This window comes from Nelumbo lutea, chromosome 2, assembly GCF_056320005.1.
Source record: "Nelumbo lutea isolate HS-2025 chromosome 2, American lotus-T2T, whole genome shotgun sequence".
Lineage (NCBI taxonomy): Eukaryota > Viridiplantae > Streptophyta > Magnoliopsida > Proteales > Nelumbonaceae > Nelumbo > Nelumbo lutea.
Window position 1 is genome coordinate 46251942 of NC_142685.1, and position 16885 is coordinate 46268826.

The window sequence follows — 16885 nt, forward strand, 5'->3', positions numbered from 1 at the left end:
AATCGCTGCGTGTTCGCTTTTAATTGGATCAAGTAGTCCATTATACACGTCTTGTTTGTAGCACACCTGGCATTCGGTGGGATGTCAATCCAGACCAAACGGGGGTCGTTGGTGATGAGGGACCAGTTTTACTTTTACATTTCCCTGAGTTTTTTTTTTTTACCTTTTTTATATTTTTCAATCAAGTTTGGTTTCTTACATGGTTAAATAGAAGTTAAGAAATATTTTCTTATGGGGTGGGGGGTTCTACAGCGTCAATTGATTTTTTGTTGGAGGTTCTAAAAGCAATTCAAAAAAAAAAAAAAACTATTTGGTTTGACATCATGTTGTATAAGTCATACAATTCCTATATTTTTGTTTTAGATTAAAAAGTATTATTTTAATAATTCAAAAATATGTATTACTTTTTTAAATTAAATCAACTTATTTTTCCTTTTGAAAACAAGACAGTTAAGATTTCAAAAACAAATAAAAACAAAAAACATTTATGCTTAGAAGTAGAATACTCCTAAATATATGTATTTATAAATTAATAAAAAAATGTGTTCATATTATAAAATATATTAAATTCAATATCCAAAGAGTGAAGAGTAAATATAAATTTGTGGAAGGTGAAGGATGATGCTGGGTCAGATATTTCAAACTGGTTTGGTTGGACTTACCTTTCCAGTAAACATGAATAAATACCCTCCCACCTCACGCTATGATTTTGTTTGTATAATGTGACACATATTTGCCGCTTTTCGGTTCCTTTTCCATGTGCATCCAGTAAAAGCTGAAGATGCGTTCATTGAGGGGTTTGTGGCCTTTTTTTTTTTCTCTCTCTCTTATTTTTTAAACTTGTTGGGCCTTAAAATCCGAAGCTATTTATTAAGTTCACAACGACCTCGGCCATTGCTCATCCAGTTATATCCCGGATAAAAGAAGGAAAAGAAATAATAGAATTCATGGGTCATGAAAAAAGGGCAAATTTGTCTCAGCGGTCTTGAGGTGTGGTCTCTATTAACCCTATAAATAGATCAAATTCGAATTGAATCAGGTTAGATTCAAATTCGAAATCGATTATGAAAACTAATATTAAAAAATTGATTCGATATCCGGTGGACATCAAATAATTTAATTCAAATTCGAATTTGATTATTAAATTGAATATTCAATTTGATTCGAATTAGACCGATGGCAATGGTGGCCTTTGAAGCAGTGATGTTGGATGATGTTGGATTGTTGGCACTCTCACAGTATTAGTTTGGGTTGTAGTCTTAGAGATGAGACTACTGTCACGGATGATGGCAGTGCGGTGAAGGAAAGATAGAGGAGAAGATGATGGTTGTCATCAACACTACAGTCACTCGACCATTGTCATTGACGTTGTTGTTGGTGATGGTGGTTGCTCGGGTGGCGGCGATGCTGAATTGATATATGAAAGAGGAGAAGATGATTAGATGATATACGAGAGAGAACTAAGGAGAGGCATAGGATGAGGGGCGGTGGCCGGTGACTAATACTCGACCGTCGAGTCGTTGATGTGGCCGGTGTGGTTGCTCTAGCGGCGACAACGAAGGGAGGGTTAGGGTTAGATCTTGAAAGGAGATGGAGACTAGAGAGAGATATAGAGATTCGAATGTTTCATGTTTTCTTGATTCAATGCGAAATGAGAAAGGAGATTCGAAAAATGGAGAATCTCAAATTTTTATTTACATTTTTAACCTTCTTTGTAAATTTATATATACAATGTATATCCGAATTCGATTCGATAATTTAATTGATAAGAAATTAATATTCGAATTCAACCGAATATCTGATTTGAATTATTCAAATTTGAATCGACTATGCTGAATCTCGGATTTGAATTCAGATTTTCAAATAGCGTTTATAGGCCTATTCTCTACTCTCTATATAGCCATGGTCCTTTGGTTCTTGGGTCGCCCCATCATTTTGGGTCGCTCCACTTTTTTTTTTCTTTTTTTGGTAGAAGAGAGATCAAACTAAAGGAAAAACAGAAAAAATACAGAGAGGGCAGTGAAACCAACCAATTTGCTAGCCAAAGGGGTATCGCATCTGTATAGGTCTTTTTTTGCAAGGTTGTGAGCTAGCAAATTGTTCTCCCGCCTAGAAAAGAAAAAGAACAGTCCAAGTCTTTACATTCGTCCAAAATATCTTTACAAAAAAAAGAAAGCATCAAGAGCTTTAGTATGATTCTTTGAGACCAGAGCTTGTACTAAGGTTTTACTATCACTTTCGATCACAAAAGGACCCCTGTTGACGGTCTTTGCTAGTTTAACTCCTTGGAGACAAGTGTAGGTTTTCGGTTTTCGGATCAATGGTTTGATTATCTGGGTTGAATGAGTCACATGACATTTTAAAAAGTTTAAAATAAAAAAAAAACTACATAAAAATTGTCAAAAATATCTATCAGAGTTAAATGGGCCGATAATTCAATCATCCAAATAAATAGTTCATTGATTAATTCAGCGGTTTTTGAAAAAATAACGGTTCAAGGTTTTAAAACTTTGAAAATTAGAGCTCTTTCATAGCTAATGTAGATATGCCTATGAGCCCTTGGTTTGGAGGTCAAGAAATGTGGAAGGAATCAAGATATGATACATTGTAATTTGGTATTTTGGGTTTTCCAATTGATACTTTGATGTGCTGAGAAACTATGACCAGTGAGACTCTCAAGTCTCAGAAGTTCAAGAGTAATAATGCAACTTGGGTGTGTTTGGAAAGATGGGATCGGCTGCCCACATAGCATGCTGCACAGGCACCCCAGGGGAGATATTCTGAATGCATAGAAAGAATGGGCAATGGGACACGCTATGTAGGCAGTCGATCTGATCATGGGTTTTGATTGAGATTTTGTTAAAATTTGAATTAGACGGGGCCAATATCATGATCAAATGCACCCAAATTTTTTTCAAGGGATAAGTAGACTGTAGTCCACCTCAGAAATCTGAAATTACAGCCCCCTCCTAGTCTACTAGTATCCCCATATAAACCACATCCTGCTTGCGGATTTGGCATCGATCCAGGGTCAGGATTCATCCCACCTGTACGGGTGGGATTAAGATTTCTCAAGTGGACCAAACAATAAAAACCCCAATTTTTCAAATTGGAGGGGGGGTCTTGCTGATAAGGGTAGAGTTACTATTGACCTTCTTCCTCCTATAGAATGGTGAACAACAGCGGTAAATCTCCCCATATCCAGTCTTTCTTTCTCTCTCTTCTTCTTCCTCTCCTTCTCCACATCTGAGTTCCTCCAAACTTAGAGAAGAGCAGAACGGTGAGATCCCTCTCCACTTTGTTATATTGTGAGCGATGAAAAAGAGAGAGAGGAAGCGCATAGTACACACAAACAACTCGCCAATCTTGCCCCATTTGTACCCATTATGCTACTCACTAAATTAATCAAAGATGCTCTATCATATTAGGACCTTTTAGTAGAGTCATAGGCATACAGGGTCTGTTCAACAGAGTCTTACTGAGGCTGCCTCTCGCCCCCAAATCACCATCTCCTTTTTATTAAACAAAAAAAGAATGAGAAACACTCTCTTAAAAGCCCTTAGGGGGCGTTCTTTTTTCAGATTTTGAGAGGGGGTAAAGTTGGCCAATGGGATTTTGGATCCCATTAACCAAGAATCATATGTTCTTTTTTTAGATTTATGGGGGGACTAAGGAATTTTTATTTTCTTGGGTACAACTTACCTGGGTAAGTGATACCCATCTCCTAGGCAGGTAAATAACTTTCCCACCTAAGGGGAAAGTTGTCAACACTTGAATGGGAAAAAAATGCCCTTTTTAATAATGGATTTTTATGGTTAAAATGGGCATTACCTTATTTACATGAGAAATAAAAGAACATGATTAAGTGCACTTACCCGGGTAAGTGTTTCCCAAAAAAAATTACCTAGGTAACTGCATTTACCCAAGTAAGTAACTTACCGAAAAGCGAATAGGACCTTAATGTCAAGGTCGTCGGTACCAGTGACTTGATCTCTTCACCAAACTCGTCTTCATTGGTGCATTGCCGAAGTGATTAAAAATTATTTTAAAAAACAAAAAATACTAAATTGTATAAGCATGAAAATAATGCTGGTTAATTTTCTATATACTTGACAGATTCTTAAATGATGTAGGTTATCATGGCAGATTCGAGCAAGGAGAGATCGAGATGGTATTCTCGACAATGGAGGCTAATTACAAGGCATGGGATGGGTTAATGGGTTCAGCAGTAGTGGACATGTCGGATGCCAATAGAGAATTCAGCCGGACCTTATTCAACATGAGGCCCAACATGTCGCTATTCATGTGTCGAACCGTGTTCAATAGCAAATTGAGGGGGATTTTGGGGTTCGTGAAGCTGCCTTGCTATATAATTCAAACGGACAAAGATGTCTTGGTGCAGTATCAATGGCGAATCCCCCTCAATACAGTGATACAAAGATGTCTTGGTGCACCCAAGACATTGATACAAAGATGTCTTGGGTGGCTAAAACACGGTGGAGATATTAGACACTGGAGGACATCTACCACACCTGAGTACGCCAGGTTTGTTGGCATCCCATCTACGGTGAGCTCTACAATGGTGGCTCAAAGAGTGCAATCTATCAAGGTTCAAAGTATTGATATGTATCGGCCAATATGTATCGTGTCGATGGCTTCCCGACACGCCCCTCCTGGGCTTGTATTGGGTCAAACACTGGTTTAGAGGGTAGTCGGGCCTTAAACCGACCCCTCTGAACCAGTTTAAAAAAAAAATAAATAAAACCTAAAAAAAACACTAATACAGGCTGATATGCCCTGTCGATACTTTGAACCTTGCGGTTTGTAATTTCGTGGATCAGATCTAAGTCAGACAGAACAAATAGGTTGTGGTCAAAAGAAAGGGAATCTCTGCTCTGCTTTGAGTTTGGAATAACTTAGATGCAAAAAAGAAGAATAAGAAGAACAAGAGCGAGGAGAGAGAGAGAGAGAGAGAGAGAGAGAGAGATCAAAGGTAGGGGGAGTTTTGTTGTCATTGTTCATCATTTGGGAGGATGAATGAGGTGAACAGTAGTATCTCTACCCTTATTTCATATTTAAAAAAAAAATTAACCTATTTTAGAGGTTATATTAAAAAGATTGTTTTTATTAATATTAGAGGTCAAAAGTTGCCCTTATATGCAAGAACTCCCTTTTTTTCATGCACCTAATTATACGTTGCACCCTTGTATAAAAAAGAGCTTGGTTTAGGTGTACTTTGGCATGAAAATTTTACACAAGTTGATTTGAATTATAAGCCCAACATTGATTAGATATCATACCTACCTAATTATTGAACTTACATAACTACATATTTATCATAAACAATTGAGGCATAAATATAAACAGTTGAGACAAGTGGGTTCATAATCAAGAATATTTAGAAGAGTTATACGAAAGTGCACGAGGACTATGTGAGGCAGTGACTGGTTCTAAAAGGGAACAACAAGTTCTGAAAGGGAACATGAGCTCGGGGCTAGCGTAAGCAGAGGAGATTTGAGAATAATTTCCAATGGGAGTGAATTGTAGCGGCAAGCATGGATGCGGTTGAAGAGAGAAGGGAGACAGGGATTCAAGAGGAAACACGAAAGGTCTTAGTCAAGAAGATGCTGAAAAAGGATGGATTGTATGTAAAGGTGCTAGCTAATAAGCCCATGAATGTTGTAGGAGTTCTTGACCAAATCAGGAGTATGTGGTGGAGGATCAAGGATGAAATGAAAATGGAGAGGGCAAGTGATGATATTCTGTGGATTTCATTTTCTAGGGAAAAAGATTTGAAAAAAAAATTGAGAGAGGAACCATGGACAATCAAAGAGTATCCTTTGCTTCTTCAAAATCAATTTGATGAGATGCTGGCTTCGGAAGTATGCTTCAACACCATCAGCCTGTGGATGAGAATTTTGAATGTTCCAATGGCATATTGAACAAAGGAAACAGCAAAGCTCCTGGCCAAAGAAGCAAATGAGGTTCTATATGTGAATCCAGAAGAAGGAAAGCTGAGGAGAAGCAAGGATGAATGGAATAAGGGGCTAAGAGTTAGGGTGAGAGTAGATACAAGGAAACCCTTGGCAACAGGCTCCAAAGGGCTGCTGGCAGATGACAGAGAAGAATGGTTCCCCTTCTAGTATGAGCACATCCCTGTGTTTTGTTTCAGATGTGGCCCCCTAGGTCATGTTGAAAAATATTGCAAGATAGAAAAGCCAAACCAGAAGGTACTTGAGGAGATGACGGATACATTGGGCATGTATAGGCTAGACCAAACAAAAATTCTTGAAGGATATGGGCCTTGGCTTAAAGCTGATGTTGGAGATCAAAAAGACCATTTCTGAATGCAGGTGGTCGGGTGAAGGAAGGGATCAAGAAGACCCAAAGAAGTTATCAAATGGAGCCACAAGATCTAGTCAATGAAGACAAAGTTAGAGATGATCCCCAAGTTCAGAAAATTTCATTTCGAAGCAAGCAAGATAACCAGGAGTCGCAGAAAGGGATAAAATTGATTCTTTCTAGAACTCCAGTTAGATGCCGACTTTTGGAGGAAGAAGAACGTTGAGGTGCTTTCAAGGCAAATCCGAAAGCCTTCAATCAAAGTTTCAAGGTAATCTTATCGCCGGAAAGTTTCTTCCGGCGAAGTTTCATGGTGCCTACAGAAAGGAAGTAGCAACAGACAAGCTTTTTCCTTTCTGGGTAATGGCGTAAGTAGCTCAATTGCTGAGATACTACCGATGGAACATGAAAAAGGAAAAGTCAAGCTCACAAGGCAAGCCTTACTAGATTCGAAAAGTAGTCTTGAGAAGTCAAAATTTTTGGTAATAGGACAGACCTTTAAAGAGAAAGATTTTTCTGAACCAAAATCTGAAGCTTCAACAAAAATCGAACAAGAAAGGATTGCTGGGAAGAGGGGATAACAAAAATAGGTTCAGATCTAGGTCAAGAGATCCAAATCCTAGGAAATATTTCCAACCCAAACATTCATTCAGTGCAAATTTCAGAGATTGTTGTTGCTACCCTGGTAAAAAGAACCAGAGAATACACTAAAGATGTGCAGGAAATGATAGAAGTTCAGAAGAAAAAAAGATGAAGCTAGTAGTTGAAGAGGAAAGCAATGGAATAGAGAAGGAAGTTAATAAGTTCTTCAACTGTGATCTCAGTCAATCGTCGGCACAGAACTTCCAGTTGTGTTCGCCAAATTCAGATCAGGTAAGCCTAAACTTTTTCTGTGACATGTTTGAACTGTATTACTTTGAAAGAAAAAACAAAGCAATATTAACTCTCGATTGCCCTGATTTAATTAATTTTTATAATAGAGGAGCTAATGACCTATGAGAAGAAGAACCAAAATTTCATGCAAATATTTTTCATTGTAAAGGCATAAACCTGACTATAACAAAACCTTTGGAATATCTACTCTATAAGCTAAAATGTTTTAACAATAGAACAAAATGGGGTGGGTGGAACAAAAAAAAGAGAGGAAAAAACAAAATAAATTTGGAAAGGATTTTTGGTTATTCGTTTCTGCAGTTTCACCATTGAATAAGGGGGTAGGAAAGGGATTAAGGTCAAAAAAAAAAAAAGCTTTGGGTTCTATGATGTGAGAAGACATATTTTCAAGAAAGGAAAAAAATTCAACAGAAAATTTTGTAAGTGGTTTAAAAGTCTTAGGTCTGAACTGCTTAAAGGAAGAAATTGTATACCCGAAAATTAAGTCTTGAAGATGGGTTTCCAAATAACAATGAACATTTCCAGAATCAAACTAAAGGGCTTGTAGGAGTTGTCCCTACACAACTTCTAGGGTGGAAATGAGAGTGCTCTACTGGAACTGCCAAGGGTTAGGCTTTCCCTTGACAATTCGAGCAGCAAAGAGGCCATTAGGAAGACAAAAGCAGAAGTGGTTTTATTTAGTGAAACAAAGGGTAGTCTCTTAAGAAGTAGGAGAAAACTCCGTTCTTTGTGGAATTGGAACTGTTGGATAGTAGACTCTATAAGCTATTCTGGAGGTTTAGCTCTTTTCTAGAGTAAAGATATTAACCTCAATGTAGTAGTAGCCGACGAAAACATTATTCACACAAGAATCTTGGATGAAAATAATGACAACCCATGGTGGTGTTTTTTTGCTTATGGGGAACTAGAGAAAAATATAAGAAAATTTTTTGTGAGTAAGTTGAATCAAGTTGCGAATCTCTCCCAAGGAGCATGGTGCAATATTGGTGATTTTAATATGATTTCTCACTAGGATGATAAAATGGGGGGTAAGGAGGTGAGGATGTCTCAAGTAAGGAAAAATAGGAGTCTTCTTAGAGGATGGGGCCTCGAGGAACTCCCTATTAATGGTCCAAAGTACACATGGAATAATAGGAGAGATCTAGAGAATCATATAAAAGCCAAATTGGATAGAGGTTTGGTTAACCAGAATTGGAGAGCTCTATTCCCTAAAGCTCGTGTTCTAGTCATTCCTACTCAGGGACCGGAACATTTGCCTATCTACTTGGATACAAACCTCATAAATTTTAAAATTAGGAGACCATTCAGGTTTGAGGAAATGTGGTTAACTCATGACAAGTGTGAATACCTGGTAAATTCCATTTGGAAAGAGACAAATCAGTTAAAGCCTAATTCCATCTCTCAAAAATGTGAAAGATTAAAAATATCTTTAAAAAAATGGAATAAGGAGGAATTTGGCAAATTTCAAAACTGGATTGAAAATTTAAAGCATGATCTTAATGCTAAATTAAATAAAGAAGGGGCTACCTACATTCAAGGAAGAGTATATGAGATTGAAGTTGAGTTGGATAAATAGTTAAAGAGGGAGAAAATTCTATGGGCTCAAAAGGCTAGGATAGCCTGGCTAAATTATGGGGATAGGAAAACAAAAATTTTCCACAATTTCACCAATAGGAGAAAGGCAAAAAATAGAATTTTAAAACTAGAAGATGAGAACGGGGAGTGGAAGGAAGGCCAGGAGCATATTAACAATATTGTAGTAAATAATTTCAGTAACATCTTCTCTACCTCCTACCCACCTGAAATCCCTATAGCTCTTGATGGCACGGATTGTTTAATTGATGATGAAATGAATCAAGAATTGCAGAAGGATGTAACCGAAGAGGAAATAAAAATAGCCCTTTTCCAAATGGCTCCCAGGAAATCCCCGAGTCCAGATGGTTTCCCTAATATTTTTTTTCAAAAATTGTGGGATACCATTAAAATGATGTGGTGAGAGAGGTTAACACTTTTTTCAATGAAGGAAGATTAGACTTTTCTTTAAATGCAACTTTCATTGCTCTAATCCCTAAAAAAAAGAATCCAGACAAAGCATCTCAATTTAGGCCTATCAGTCTGTACAAGACGGTGTACAAAATTATAGCAAAAAATTAGGCAAGTAGAGTAAAGCAAATCCTGGAAGGCCTAATTTCAAAAAATCAGAGTGCCTTCCTTCATGACAGAGCAATCTCAAATAATGTTTTAATCGCCCACGAAATCCTTCACTATATGTCTAACACCAAAGCCACGAATAACTATATGGCAATCAAGTTAGACATGAGCAAAGCTTATGACAGGGTGGAGTGGGTTTTCTTAAAATCAACAATGGAGAAACTAGATTTGGAAGTAAATGGATCTCTTGGGTTATGACTTGTGTTTCCACTGCGTCATACCAAATTCTGGTAAATGGCTCTCCCTCAAGAAGGATCTTTCCCTAGAGAGGTCTAAGGCAAGGTGATCATTTATCTCCATACTTATTTCTCCTATGCTCTGATGTTCTCTCAACAATTCTAAGAAATAAGATGGATAGAAAAGAGCTATCATGAATTAAAATTAGCAGAAGGGCTCCAACTATATCTCACCTCTTTTTTGTAGATGACAACTATCTATTCACCAAAGCTTATCTCAGAGAGGCAGGTTATTTACTTGAGGCAATCTCTCTCTATGAAAAAGCTTTGGGTCAATAGGTAAACTATCAAAAGTTGGAAGTTTTCTTTAGTAAGAACTTACATCCCAAATAAAAAAAAATGCTATCTAGAATGCTAAAAAAAAAATGGACTCTCCTTCTATTTATCTAGGAACCCATCCGTTAATTGGGAAGAAAAAATCTCAAGTCTTTGATTATTTAGCAGAAAGGGTTGCTAGCAAAGCAAATAGCTGGAAGAGTTCTCTCCTGTCTCAAGCTAGGAAGGAAGTTCTCATGAAATTTGTCCTAACTACTATTCCGACTTATTGCATGTCTTGCTTTTTGATCCCAAAAGAAATTTGCAATATGATGGAAAAAAGTCAAAAGGCCTTTTGGTGGGGGGATAAAGAGGATAGGAAAAAAATTAGATGGGTTAGGTGGGCAGTTAAGTAGGGACATACATGATGGGGTTTGGGTTTTAGGGATCCCCATGCTTTTAACTTAGCCCTCTTAGCAAAGTTGGCATGAAGACTTTGTCATGACTCCACTAGTCTGTGGGCCAGACTCTTAAAAGCCAAATATTTCCCAAATTCCTCTTTCCTTAAAGCTACTCAAATGAGCAAACCTTCCTGGGGTTGGAGAAGCATTTTGGAAGGGAGGAAAGTGCTAGAAAAAAGAATATGTTGGAAAATTGGTACAGGAACAGATGTTAATATTTGGGATGATCCCTTGGATTCCAGGATTGGAAGAGCATAAGCCTATTGGCCCCAGACCAAGAAATTCCTTAGATCTCAAGGTGGCTGATTTAATGAACCCAGATATTAGAACTTGGGATGAAATTGAATTGTTGACCTTGTTTAATACACTCATAGCTCAAAAAAATTGTGGAGATAGATATCCCTTTCAACCATTGGCCTGATAAAATAGTATGGATAAGCAGTAAGAATGGCAAGTTTTCTATAAAATCTGCCTATTTCATTGCAAAAAAACTCTATGATATAGATCCCCACTTCCGAAATAGCTCCCCCAATGATAAGACCTTATGGAGAGAGCTTTGGGGTCTTCAAATTGAGCCAAAAATCAAACATTTTCTTTGGAGATGTTGTGTGAATGGCATAGTTGTCAAAGAAAATAATAGGAAAAGAGGATTATGTGATTCTGATTCCTACGACAGGTGTGACAAAGATGTTGAATCCATCCTTTATGCCCTTCTTTTATGTGACAAAGCTAGGTGCATTTGGTTAGCATCGGGGTTAGGAATAAACCCTGAGGCGGCTAGAAACTTTCACCTCTTTCAAGGATTGGTTAAAATTCATCTTTCTTGAGTTGAAGAATTATCATTTTGATTTACTCCCTAATATTATGTGTTGTTTGTGGGAATTGTGGAAAGATAGGAATTTATACTATTTAGAAAAAGATAATGTGAATCCTCTTGCTATTTTGCACAAATTGAATAGGTCAATTTAGGAGAGATCTCTTTACTGGCGGAGGAAATAGGAAGGCTGTTCCAATGAACCTCGAGTGGTTAACAACTTTTTGTGGGCTCCCCCTGAAGAAGACTGTTTGAAGGTAAACTATGATGCCAACTTCATCAATTCTGAGAAGGCATCCTATGGCTTTATTCTAAGGGATCATAGGGGTGTGTGTTGGGGGGTTGGATATAGTCCTCAAAAGGCCTTTTCTCCTTTAGTAGCTAAAGCAAAAGCAGTAAGGGAGGCTATTCTTTTTGCAGTTCAAAACAACCTCTCCAATGTTTCTTTTGAATCGGACAATGTTAATCTTATCAGTGCTCTCAATGCAAATCTTGATGAGGAGTCCCCTGATATTTTATTCTTATGCCAAGACATCAATTTTTTTTGCTTCCAGGAGAAATTTCAAGTTTAGTTGGTGCTCAAGGTTCTCAAGTTGTGCAGCTCATGAGGCAGCCAAGCTTGGTTTTGATAGTTATTTTTCTTCTTGTAATGTTGTATCCATCTCGTTGTCTGATCCCATCAAGCAGGAACTATGTTCTTAGTTTTTTTTGTCTGGTTGTTTCTATTTTCTTTGTTTTAATGAATTTATTTTCTTACCAAAAAAAAGAAGAGTTATACGATGACAACCAAACTACTTTGAACCAGTCAAATCATTCAACCTACAAAGATGATTAAATAATTTGGAACCGGGCTCAACGATCCGGCCCACTCAAAGTTTGGTGTCACTAAGAAAGATCAAAGTCAACCTTTCCTCAACTTTATATTTCTCTTTCATTTTCTATAAACCAAAGAAAGCCGATGGTTAATCAAAAGTGCCTCATTAGTAATAAAAAATTCAATTTTTATTGTGGATATAAAGGTGTTTATTGAATCATGCAAATACCTTGAGTGCACAACATCCAACCATAGATATCTTCTAAACTTGTACGTTAAATTTATGAAAAAAAAAATATTCTAGATGTGCAATTGGATGCCATGATCTCATAGTGCTATTTATCTCAAAGTCCAATAGATGTACTTTTCATTGACCAAGAATCAAAATATTGCCTTAACCCTTCTCCCCTTTGGCTACAATTAGGCAGGCCCCAACCCTAGCCAAGCCCTCTTACCAAGTTGGGGCAATACCTGGAAGCTTGGGCTTGACCTCAGTCAGCCCAACCCCACTTAATATATGTGTGTGTATCACTCACTCACACACACACACACATACTATATATATATGCACTACTTTAAAAAGAAAATTTACCCCTCTATATTTAAATTTGCTGATAAAAATGAGGGCAAATAGGGTAATCGATTCTTGATATTAAAGAGTTGAAAAGATGTAGTTTTAGGATGTTCAATGCATTCAATTCTCTCTCATAAATTCAACATTTAAGTTATTAACTTGTATTCATGTTCATTGAATCATATACTTAAGTCTTTTTTTTGTTTCTTCTCATCATTAAGTTCTATTAATTAAATCTATACTTAATAAATTAATAATTTCAATAACATAAAAGCCTATACATTTAAAATCTACCTAGCAAAAATAGTGATTTCATCTAGGTGGTGGTAAGGAATTCAATCATTTTGGGACAAATGGGTTAATTCATGTTACCACGATTAAATAATAAAATAAAAATATATATAAATTAAAACAATTGGGAACATTTTTAGCATACATATTAAATAATAATAAGTATGATAAATAAGAGATGTTTTTATTAATGACGGAAATGGAAGTTTAAAACCAATTGGAAATAAAAATATTTTCCTATTCTCTCTCATTAAATCCTATATTTAAGATATATTTTTCTCATCATTAAATTCTCGTAATTAAATCCATAATATTAATTTTAATAGTATAAAAATAAATATTTTGAAAAATAATTTGAAAACAAAACCATTTTCTTCCCTCCTAGTGGTGGGCAAGCAATTCGACCATTTGGGGTCAAACGGATTAATAAATAATGATGGAAATGTAATTCAAAATTTAATGTTAACATAGAAATCAAATTATTTTTCTTTTTAGATGGTAGGTTAATGGTTTGAGTCAAATGATACCATAGACAAACAAAAATTGTGATAAGTAAAAAATACTTTATATAATGTGAATGAAATATATAATTTAAAGGAAAAATTATAATCAAAGTTGGCTCTACATTTCAAATTATAAAAAACCCCTACCATGTCATCAGAGGCTTATGTGGTTATTGTCAACATGGGACTCTTAATCCATGTTAGACATAGTAAAAATCCTATACCAAAAATAGGTTTTCAGTTTCTTTGCCACTCCCCTGTCTCTCAAATCTCCTTCCCTTCTCTCTCGCTCTCATAGTCATCTCTTGATCTCTTACTCCCTCTATCTCTCCCACTCTCTAAGCTTCGGTCTGTAGCCAAATCACTCTCTCTCTCTCTCTGATTTTATTATGAATTTTTATCAAATTGGTGTAATGATTTTTTAGCCATACCAACTTGATCTCATGTTATTTTATATGATCTAATTAATACCACATAAGTGTGTAAGAAAATAAAAAAGAATGAGAGAGGGAGTGAGAGAGAAACTGGGAGAGAACGATAGAAATTAAGGGAGAATGAGAGAAAGAGAACGAAAGAGATTGCAGGAGAACAATAGGTAGAGAGAGGGAGAGAATGAGAGAAATTGATATAGAGAACGTAAATACATAAGCCAAAAACCATTTTTATTTATTTTCAAATAACATAGTTGTTGAGTAGATAAAGATGACAGTGAAAGTGAGAGAGTGTGAGGGAGATTAAAAAGAAGAGAGAGAGAGAGAGAGAGAGAGAGAGAGAGAGAGAGAGAGACTAAAAACCATTTTTTATTTTTCAATCACCCAACATTAAAGGGCAATTTCGGTATAAGCTTTTGTTGTATCCAATATGGATTAAGAGTCCCATGTTGGCAACAACCACATAAGCCTCCAATGACATGGCGAGGGTTTTTATAATTTGAAATGTAGAGTCGGTTGTTAGAGTTTAGTTGGTTTATGGACCAACTTGTAGCCTAGTTTTAAATGTACAACTAGTCCCAACTATACTTTCCCCTAATTTAAAATTAATCCAAAAGCAAAGCTATTTTCTTATCTAGATGGGGTCAACGATCTAGCTTTTCAAAGAAACCCATGATGTCATAATTGAATAATAAATATTTTAAAAAAGATAGAACACCAAAAATGAAAATGTACATAATTTTGTGAAAAACATTTGAGAACATTTCTAATATTATATGTTCATCATATTAAATAAAAATAATTGTAAAAATAGAAGTTATTTTTATTTATGATAAAAATGCAATACAAAATTTAATATATATAATAATAATAATAATAATAATAATAATAATAATAATAATAATAATAATAATAATAATAATAACAGTTGTTATTTGCTACAAGCATTTAAGTTTATTTTTAATCATATTGTTACTTTTGTTAATTTTCAATTTCTATCTTAACTATGATATATCTAAAATTCATGTAATTAATATGAAGAAAATTTTCTCATGTGCAATGCATGTGCTTAATTACTAGTGTATATATGTATGTATGTAATATGTATGTATGTTTTCAGTCTTTAGGTTGGCTGGCTCATGTCTAATAATTTAGGTTTTTTATTTTTTTTGTGTTGGACCCGGGCTTACCGCAGAGGTAGATTGAGCCTGGTTCGACTACACACATTCCTACATACATACATATATATATATATATATATATATATAGATATGTATTTACATACATACATACATATATGTATACATATTTGCATAAATGAAACCATAAATGTATAATTTTAAAGTAGATTCATTGGCCAATTAGAGTGCATCAAATCACAATGGGAGCTGGGCTCAAGTTGGAAAGATCAAACTTGACCTTGGGCTCAGGCCTTAAACCCAAATCTTAGGGTTGGGCCTAGGTTGATCATAAACCCAGTCCAACCTGCTTGACTTGAATCCCTATGCAGGGCCACCTTGGGCTGTCTCTACTTCATTGACTGTGCTTTCTAATTCATGAAAAAGTTTTAGATAAGAAGGGATTTATTCCTGGGTCTAGGAAGGAGTAATGCCCTCATATTTACCTATATAGAGCATTGTTTTCAAAACCGGACCGGATCGGATGGTCGGACCAGAAAACTGGGAACCGGTCACCTTACTGGTTTTGTTTTCCTCCAAAACTGCTTTTTCCCCTAAAACCATTGATTTTGGTAAGCAAACCATTGAACCGGCCGGTTAATCATTCGAACGGTTTTGAACGTTTTCCAATCTTTTATTTTTTTTTTGTCAGAACGGACCAGCCGTTCGGGTTGAACGATCGGACCGTTCGAACCGATAACCGAACCCTGACAGGTTCAGTCACCTATTCGTTTTTAAAAACCATGATATAAAGAGCCGAGAGGGGAAGGAAGGGGCATTTGGTTTCAAGTACCTATGTATTATGTTTAAAGTTCTAAATAATCTCCTATAGTAAGGTTGAGTGTTTTGAGTGCATAGAGTTTGTTCTTCCTTTTGCCTCGAGCATAGTTCCTAAATTTGTGTTCCGCTTCAGCATAGTCTGTTAAGAACTTTGCTGTAAGTTTTCTAGCCTAAAAAATTTATGAAGTGTAATTTTATCTCGTATATGTAATATAATGTGTTAACGATTGTCTTCTAAGTTGAAATAATTTTGAAAGGTTTTGACCAATCAAAATCTGCTGTTTGATGAAAACTCACTTGATTGGTTATTATTTTTATGATGTTGGTTGATTGGTCATAAGTTTTTCCGGTATCATGTCTTTCAGTCATCGTAATCGAACCCATAAATGTAGGTCTCTCACAATGCGATACATTAGTTCATACAGATTTTCTTGTAATAGTATCATTGCTGGATGCATTGCCGATTTGTCGGGGAGTTCAAGTGTTAAACTCTGCTAACAACTCAAAACTGTCAAGCATGAACAGCCAAAGTTTTCTCAATTACCCGGCACATGCCGAAGATCTGGATTGGCAAACTTAGGCTTCAATCTTGAGTTGGATGAATTTAAATCTAGTGGCGGTTCCAAGACCTTTGATCAGTGGGGGCACACCTGTGGATTCACCTCTGAGGACTTTTAAAAGCATGAAAAAAATATCTCATTTAAGAAAATTTGATCCCCTACTATTTTATTTGAGTAGGGGCAATTGTAAAAAAAAAAATTAAACTTCTTCATATACATATAAAGTAGTTTCAAATTTAAGTTGGGGCAACTGCCTACTGGCTTCTACATAGATCCGCCATTGTTTAAACCTAAAGTTCAAATCCTAGGATTGGGCATGAATTGGCTTAGAATTTGATGTAACCTGCCTACTTTAGTCCTTTAAAATTATTGTCAAGTTAGGGCCAAGAGCAAAGAGGAATTTTGGTTGAAGGTAACACTAAATATGTGTTTGGTTTCATGGTCATTTATGGATAGGCCATTTATTTGTACTTTTTTACTTTAAAAGTTTATTTATACTTTTTTCACTTTAAGCATTTTTTATTTTAAATGTTTCCTGTTT